General features: G+C 44.1%; 1 protein-coding gene and 1 long non-coding RNA gene across 7 annotated transcripts in view; one reads left to right on the top strand and one right to left on the bottom strand.

Moving 5' to 3' along the window:
- The window catches only part of SPPL2A (signal peptide peptidase like 2A), a 40,258-nt gene that overhangs the window by 2,915 nt on the left and 28,639 nt on the right, over positions 1 to 8,704 (bottom strand). For 2 of the 6 annotated variants that reach the window (XR_014504574.1, XR_014504575.1), the window contains one exon: positions 3,558 to 3,656. The exons of the other annotated variants lie outside the window; for them this stretch is intronic. The gene's annotated coding sequence lies outside the window, so the exon portion shown is untranslated. The remainder of the gene's footprint in view (positions 1 to 3,557; positions 3,657 to 8,704) is intronic. 6 annotated transcript variants of the gene reach the window in all.
- On the top strand, positions 5 to 3,550 carry LOC310663911. Its single transcript, XR_014504666.1, has 3 exons — positions 5 to 406; positions 642 to 2,111; positions 2,153 to 3,550. It is a non-coding gene; the product is annotated as an uncharacterized lncRNA (long non-coding RNA).

Below are 8,704 nucleotides of genomic sequence, written 5' to 3'. Positions count from 1 at the left end.
GATAATAGACCAAGTACACTATTAGCAATAAAATCTTTGCGCACTCTTTCGAAGCAACTGTCACAATAATTATGTAATAGATACAAGGGTATTTAACTGAACCGAGCTTGGGCAGCAAACAAAGAAATTAAAAAAATCTAGCTAAAGAATGTATCCTATGTCCTGGGCTGCAATCTAATGTACCCACAAGTGCACATTAGAAATTTTCCTATAGGTTTTTGAAAACCTGTTCTGTAGGAGGGTGCTGATGGAAGGTTCTGCAATAAAGATGGAAACTGGCTACTCCCTTGCTCCAAGAAGTACATTTCAGTGTGAGAGTGACTGAGTTGATGAAAATCTTCAGCAGAAAAATTTTAGCTCCTTCATCAGACTACAGTATTCTAAAAGATTGTGCCAGTGTGGTGTAGTGGTTAAGAGCGGTAGTCTCGTAATCTGGGGAACCGGGTTCGCGTCTCCGCTCCTCCACATGCAGCTGCTGGGTGACCTTGGGCCAGTCACACTTCTTTGAAGTCTCTCAGCCCCACTCACCTCACAGAGTGTTTGTTGTGGGGGAGGAAAGGAAAGGAGAATGTTAGCTGCTTTGAGACTCCTTCGGGTAGTGATAAAGCGGGATATCAAATCCAAACTCTTCTTCAATAAAGGCTGAATGAATAAATGAATATTCTAAAAGAGTGGACTATAGAAGTTAAGATAGTGCCGATAAACCCCCTAAATGTTGGAAGTGTTTGAAAAACCAACTTGGCTAGGCAGCAGAAAGGAAAAGGACATATTACTCACATGTCTAAAGCCACTGGGTATATAGAAAATTAGCAGATAACTGCATAAATTAGAAAAAGTGTGATGCAAATCTTCATACTTCCCTACAACTACTAAACATCACACAATGGATTCCTAATATATCATCTAAGCTATGAGATATGCATCCTTGTTGTGATGCTGACCCCTGACTGTTCCACACTGAATACGAAAGGAGGGAAAGCTGTCCAGTTTAAAAAGTTAGCAAATGATTTAGAGTTTTGGGTTGGAGGGGCAGGGGGTGGAAACAGGAATTGAAAACCCACGACTCCCCAGAAAGTAAATAGTTAGCATGGGTCATTATTTTCCTTGCAGTGGGCAAATGTCTGTCTACTGCTAATGGAAAAACAAGAACTAAGAATGATTTCATCAAAAAGGGCTTTTACACTATCTATTAATATATCTGCCAGGAAGTCTCAAAAGAGGCAAAAAAACCCACATTTGGGCCAACTTGGTAGCTGGGTGTTAATATAAAATAAAAGCCATTTAGGTTAGCTATGCTTGTGTGATATGAGTGACATAGGTTGCCATTCACATTGCAAATAAAGAACAGAGAAGAGCTTAAGGCAATATTGCCTTGCATCAATTACTTCGGCAAGCAAAGCATGTGTTTTTAATGAGTCAAGTATTTTCCTATGTGCAGTAATTCATAACACTTTTTTTAAACGTACGGAAGTAGAGTGGACTTGAGTCATGTTGCCCGTTCAGAGCCAGGATTTGCTATTTATTGTACGCTGGGTCAGAGCCAAGTGTGAAGCAGTTTCAGTCTGCAGTTGACCTGCAGGAGAATCGTCTCAGAATCCAGACATGTGCCACTGGGGAGGGATTTGAATATTCAGTCCAGTTCATACTTTTGCCTCTTAACAACATATCGTAGGGAAACAAGCATCTGAGCAGCTGCTGGTCCAAAACTAGCTAAGAGGCAACCACAGTTTGTCCTCTTTTCATTTTCTTGTTCCCGCCAGAAAAAAAAGGGAGAGTGAAAAACGACACAAGCCATGAGGGTGTGTAAACAACATCTCTCCTTGTCCAAAGCATGGCGAATGCTGGAAAGCAGGAAACAGTGGTACAGCTCCTTAGAAACAGAGACACTACAACAACTGGGAGGCTTCTTTCTGCATGATGCCTTCTTAGGAAGCAAAAGTATGAACTATGCCAGTAATTGTGTGGCTTCGCTTTGTCACATATGGAACAAGTTGGCTTACCTTTAGTTTTAAGGCTAAACTAAACTAAAAACTAAAACCTTTAGTTTTTAAAAACTAAAATCAATCACATTTCCCACATGAGGTAAGACCCACTCATGAACTCCTAGCTTGGTTGCTACTAATAAAAATTTTGTTATTTTTTTGCAAGCGAGAGACCACACTGTTGTCCCAATCATTGCTGTCATAAAGGCTGAGATTCCTCCATTGTCTCCAATGGGCAAGCTGGAGAAAGAAATAAAAATGGCATCGAAAGTACCAGTAACCAGAAAACCCCATTTCCATAACACAAAAATATAATTCTGTCCCAATTCTTGTGACTTCCCCATGCGGAAGCTAACCATTCAACACGGATCAAAAACTCAATGGCCTTGTCAAAATGAAATTCAAAAGCAAGTGGTTCATGGATTTCGTTCTACCTTTCGAAATTATGCCAATCTGCAAAATTCCTTTCTACAATCAGGCTAGGATCGACAGTGGCAATTTTAAGGAACGCTACCAAACGGAGGGCCAAGGAGTGTTGTTCAGAAGGAAAACATTTGCTTGCATACCTCAGGGAACAGTGCAGAAAGATCATGCTTGAGAAGCCTGGGTACATGCAGCCCTCTGAACTAATACCATACACATATTTGGAAGACAGGCCTATGGAGATAAGCACTTCACTGGTCTTATTTGAAGAGCAGATTTTGGCTGCACAATGACATCTAATCTAATGTCATTGGACTCTCGTACTGGCAGGACTGAAACACAAAGCAGACTGAGAAGTCACGCTGCCAACTCCAGCCAAAAATAAACATAAGTAGCCTGGAGGATGATCAGATGATGGCTAAAACTTAAACACATCAACAAAACACACCCAAGTAGTTTGGGCGGGTGTGTGTGTGTGTGTTTTGTTTAATTGAGCTCCAGATGTATATGGATTCCCCGGTTCTGCAGAACCACAGAATGCAGAACTGTACTGAGAACTGAAATCAGCACCCCATGAACCAGCTTTCATGTTGAGTTACAAAATTCCTTCTAGGAATTTCAACACAGGCTTGAAAAAAAATGGGTAATTGGTGACTTTTCTCAAAGATACCACAGACATTGTGGGTAGCATTTCTAGAGGTCATAGTTTCATGGTCTTTTTTTCATGCCAAGCGGAAGTAAATTGTATAAAATAAGGACATGTTAAAGCTGCATAATTTATACATGCTGCAGAACCGAGTTCAAGTCTAGCTGAGACACTGGAGTGTGGCCAACACCTCCACTTCCGTTTCAGGATTTTAACCCATTAAGAATATAGATCATTCCCACAAGGCTTTCTGAACAGTTCTATGCTTTCTTGGGCTGATTCACATGATGGTGTCATTGTTAAGGAAGGCTGAATAGGAGGCAGAACAAAGCAGCAACCTAACCAGTCCACATCTTGAATAGGTTCTGATTTACATCACTGAAACTGTTCAGAATAGCTATTTTATGCTGTCGAGGCGAGTAACGGGGCACTCTTAACAACTATAGGTGTGCATTCAATCCAAATAAATAAATACAAAAAAAAAGCAGTGCAAATTAAATACAAGCCTCAAAATGCGGTCCTCAACTAGTCCCTTCACTGGTACTTAGGCTGACTTATCAGGCTGCCCTCTCGCCTGGAGGCGTTGTTATTAATGCCGGCTCAGTCTAGAATAAAACATAAATCACGCACAATTTAATCTCTTGATTCTCTGTACTGCACTAGTCAGAAGAAGCTGTGCAGGTCCTGGACTGGTGCCTGAACACAGAGGTGGGCTGGATAAGGGTCCGTAAGCTAAGGCTGAGTTCTAGCAAAACAGGAGGAAATGTGGACAGGCGGTTCCTTGGACCGGGAACTGAAGACATTACCTGTTCTGGATGGGACCACATTCCGCTACAGGAAGAGGTATAGTTGTTCCTGGTAACCTCAAGACCGGACAGTTGCAAAATATTGTGACCATATCTGCACCATACTTTTTAACAGTCCTGGCTTCCCCAAAGAGTCCTGGAGAATGCAATTTACGAAGGGTGGTGAGAGTTGTTAGGAGACACCTCCTGTTCCCCTCACAGAGCTGCAATTCCCAGAGTTCCCTGGGAAGAGGAAGTGCTGGTGAAGACACTCTGGGAATTGTAACTTTGTAAGGGAAACAGGGGTCTCCTAACAGCGCTCAAACTACGGTTCCCAGGATTCTTGGGGCAGAGGGAGCCATGTCTGTTAAAGTGGTATAATAGTGCTTTAGATATGGCCTCGAAAGGTTTGAATAACATTGATTTGGAGAAACCCGACAAAAGTCAAGGTCAACAGGCAACTAAGGCCCTGGGCCAGACGTTCATTTCTGTATCCTGTCAGAAAGGAAAGGAAGTCTCAGGCCTCCATACACCTCTGCCCTGATGGAAAAAATGAAGTATGCAATGTTTTAGAAGCAACAATACACTTATTTGAACAAGGTCTTCCTGACACAAACCTTTCTACCAAGGTTTCAGGAGAGTATGTGCTAACTACCTCTCTTTATGAACAGGGCTGATGTGGGGGGGGGGGATGGAGTTTTACTCAGGTACAATACTACTGCTTATTATGCCTTGTGACAAGCATATTCTTGAGGAGTTCATTCCCTTGGCGAGAGCCACTTGTTTTTAATACACAAGAAGAACAGTGCAAAACAAGTAAAAAGCTCTCTAGGGAGAGCTGACTCTAGAAAGCTTGTGTCATGTGAGTATTAACTCAAGCACAGTCACATTTTACACTGCACATTTGGGACCTGATCCAACCTGCAGGGAACTTGCAGAAGAACCTTAAATGAGCCTCAGCTGTGCCACCGCTGGGAGTGTGAATGGCACAGAATGTTTGCCGTGCAGCAGTTCGAGATCGGGGAACTGTTTCCATTCTGTTATTATTTCCATCTGTATTCTACTTTTCAACCAAAAAATAAAATAAAAAATCTATCACACAACAATAATAAATCAATTCACTTCGCTCAGGATCTTTGTTTAGAATGGGGTGGAGAATCTGCTTTGCACCCGGAAGGCCCCAGGTTCAATGCGAGCCAGTGTGGTGTAGTGGTTAAGAGCGGTGGACTCGTAATCTGGTGAACTGGGTTCGCGTCTCCGCTCCTCCACATGCAGCTGCTGGGTGACCTTGGGCCAGTCACACTTCTCTGAAGTCTCTTAGCCTCCCTCACCTCACAGTGTTTGTTGTGGGAGAGGAAGGGAAAAGGAGATTGTTAGCTGCTTTAAGACTCCTTAGGGTAGTGATAAAGTGGGATATCAAATTCAAACTCTTCTTCATCATCTCCAAGTAGGATGAAGAAAGACTGCTGCCAGGCAGCATACACTGTCAGTTGTGAACAAATTTGGCCTGCCAGACTCTTCATTTGACCTGCAAGGCCTTTCTGATGTCAGGCATGGTGCAGTTAAGAGCAGTCCTTGGCAGCATCTGCAAAGCCCCTTTCAGCCAATAGGCAGCACCCGTCACATCCCCTTGTGCAGCTTCCAAAGTGCACAACGGCCAGCTGTTTGCCGGGAGCTTCTGAAATTTTGTGCAAAGCAGGACTGTACTCCCATGCATCGGCAGAGATGCGGTAGGTCACTCTTACTCAGTCCAGACGCACAAGAGAGCTGAATGCGGCAGCTAGACTGGTGACTGGGAGTGGCCGCCGGGACCACATAGCACCGGTCCTGAGAGATCTGCATTGGCTCCCAGTACGTTTCCGAGCACAATTCAAAGTGTTGGGGCTGACCTTTAAAGCCCTAAACGGCCTCAGTCCTGTATACCTGAAGGAGCGTCTCCACCCCCATCGTTCAGCCCGGACACTGAGATCCAGCGCCGAGGACCTTCTGGAGGTTCCCTCACTGCAAGAAGTGAAGCTACAGGGAACCAGGCAGAGGGCCTTCCTGGTAGTGGTGCCCACCCTGTGTAACACCCTCCCTTCAGATGTGAAGGAAATAAGCAGTTATCTTCTCTTTAAAAGACATCTGAAGGCAGCCCTGTTTAGGGAAGTTTTTAATATTTGATGCTGTATTGTTTTTAACACTTGACTGAAAGCCGCCCAGAGTGGCTGGGGAAGCTCAGCCAGATGGGCGGGGTATAAATAATAATTATTATATTATTATATAATCAAGCAGCATTGAGCTTCCCTCGCATCAGCCAATAGGCAAAGAAGTCAGCCCTGCTTAGTGCTGGGTTAGTGCAATCAGCTGGTGCGAGGTTTGGATTTGGGTACACATAACAGCTCCTTGCTGAGAGCTCGCTTGTGCACCCAAACCTAGTGCTGAGCAGGAGTAACACCCCTGTGTTAACAGCTGATGTGAGCAGAAGTCCATCCAGTTTGATTTGGGTGTGCAAAACAGATCCCCGTAGGGAAGTCTCTCAAACCTGTTCAGTTTTGCTGCACTCTAAAGTCAGGACTTCCCAGCACCTTGCAGGTGACTGAGGTTTTTCCCCTTCGTTTTATCAGCTGGTTCAATGCAAAATGGTTTTCAAAGCACCAAGCCACCTGATGTTATTTGAGCTGCCAGGTGAATAGCAACAAATTAGAGCCGGGAGGCAGATCCTGATATGGATCTGGCCTGTGGAGCCAAAAAAGTCTCCCACTCCTGGTGAGTGAGTGAGATAAACCAGTGGTCAGATTCAGTATAACACTTCCTATATGCCTAATAAAAAAAATGGACTAAGTATCTTTACAATCCATCTGGAGAGAGCACAAACAATATTGAAGTGCTGTCCCTCTTCTTAAAAAAAAATGTACATGAATGCCTTTAAGTCTCATGACATAATGAAAGCATGTTGAAGCTTGCTGAGCCATACAATCAATGTATATACCTCACCACTTTTTTTGAAGGTCAAGATAGATGGGAGAACAATATAATGAGAACAATTCTTCAAGCTGCGTGCATCAAGACCGGAGCAACGGTCTCATTAATCTGTGCACAATATTTGAACTGCACTCAGATTCCCAAATTTTAAGTCTGGGTTTTTCATTCCAAGGGAAGTCAAGCTGACACAAAGGTCCAAAGTTCAGAGCAATTTTAATCCTTCAAAAAGGAGCTAGCCGAGAAAAGCATATGAAACAATCGCTATGGCAACATAATACTTCTCAATAATGAAGCTTCTTATTGAGGTATGAGTGGTCTTTTGTTAGCTAGGAACTAGGGCTGAAGTATTTAGAGCAAACTTCGGTAGCGAACAAAGGCAAAAACATCATTCAAATCCAAAGAATTTTATGCTTGAGTACTCTCTGAAAAGACAGTAACCAGAGCTTCCTTGACGCACACAGACTCTGGGAATCAGAACTCATACAGGATGTCATAAAAGCTGTATTTAAAAAGGTCTATAAAGCACACACTGGATGAAGCTGAACCTCTTTGGTTGACATTCTAAATATGGAAAGAAGGATCAGTCCTCACTAGTTTGCAATTTTTCTGCTTCATCAGCCGACTAACCAATAACCAAACAGATATTCATTCATTCAGAGGCATATTGCCTTTGAACATGGCAGTTGCATAGCCATCATGATTAGCAGCATGTTGTGGTCTTATATTTTAGTACTGTGCGTTCCTAGAACATGGCAGCCACTAGTACTGCAACCAAGCCATTAAAAGCAGTAGTGAGAGGTGTAGGACGAGGCTTCTGGATTGAATATCCCCTAGCAAAAAGATCTGTATCAGGAAAAACCTTCCGGCAGTAAGCTGTTCAACAGTGGAACAGACTCCCTTGAGAGGTGGCAGATTCTCCTTCATTTGAGGTTTTAAAACAGAGGTTGGATGGCCACCTGTCATGGATGCTTCAGTTGAGAATTTGCCAAGGTGGGCCTTGGGCTTGGTCTTGAGGTCAAGCAGCAGGAAGGAATTTGCAAGCTTTTACTCCCAATGTGAATTATCCACAGCTTAGCACGACAACTAGCTCCTAAATTGCATTTTGACGTATTCTTTGTTGAAATAAGACAGCTCCACAATCCATGGTTTGTAGTTGGATGGTTTCAAACAAATCATAGTTAAGATTAATCGCACAGCTCAGCTTGGGGTTCAGACTAACTTCACTAGCTACCTATTTGCTTCGAAGCCCACCAAGTTCTGATGCCCACCTAAAGGTAAAGGTAAAGGTACCCCTGACCGTTAAGTCCAGTCGCAAACAACTCTGGGGTTGCAGCGCTCATCTCGCTTTACAGGCCGAGGGAGCCGGCGTTTGTCCACCTCCGCAGACAGTTTTTCCGGGTCATGTGGCCAGCATGACTAAGCCGCTTCTGGCGAAACCAGAGCAGCGCACGGAAATGCCGTTTACCTTCCCGCCGGAGCGGTACCTATTTATCTACTTGCATTGTGTGCTTTCAAACTGCTAGGCTGGCAGGAGCTGGGACCGAGCGGGAGCTCACCCCGTCGCGGGGCCTCGAACCACCGACCTTCTGATCAGCAAGTCCAAGCGGCACAGTGGTTTAAACCACCGCGCCACCCGCGTCCCTGGTGCTTACCTTCACACTCATAAATGGCTTGGAACCAAAATACTTAAGGGAACACCTCTTCCCACACCAACCTGCCTGCACATTATGGTCATCAGCCAACACCCTGCTGCAATTACACTTCAAAACAGAAGGGAGGCGATGTTGCAGCCAGAGAAAGGACGTTTGCAACAATCCCGACCCAACTGTGAAATGCCTTTCTTAGCAAAGCTGGTGCTGGGTAAAACTCCATGGGTTGAATAGGGTTCATTAATTTTCATGGAT

The sequence above is a fragment of the Podarcis tiliguerta genome, assembly GCF_965153285.1.
Source record: "Podarcis tiliguerta genome assembly, chromosome: 14".
In the NCBI taxonomy this organism is placed as follows: Eukaryota; Metazoa; Chordata; class Lepidosauria; order Squamata; family Lacertidae; genus Podarcis; species Podarcis tiliguerta.
The sequence above is the reverse complement of the archived record's forward strand: the minus strand, read 5'-3'. Positions and strand labels throughout refer to the sequence as shown.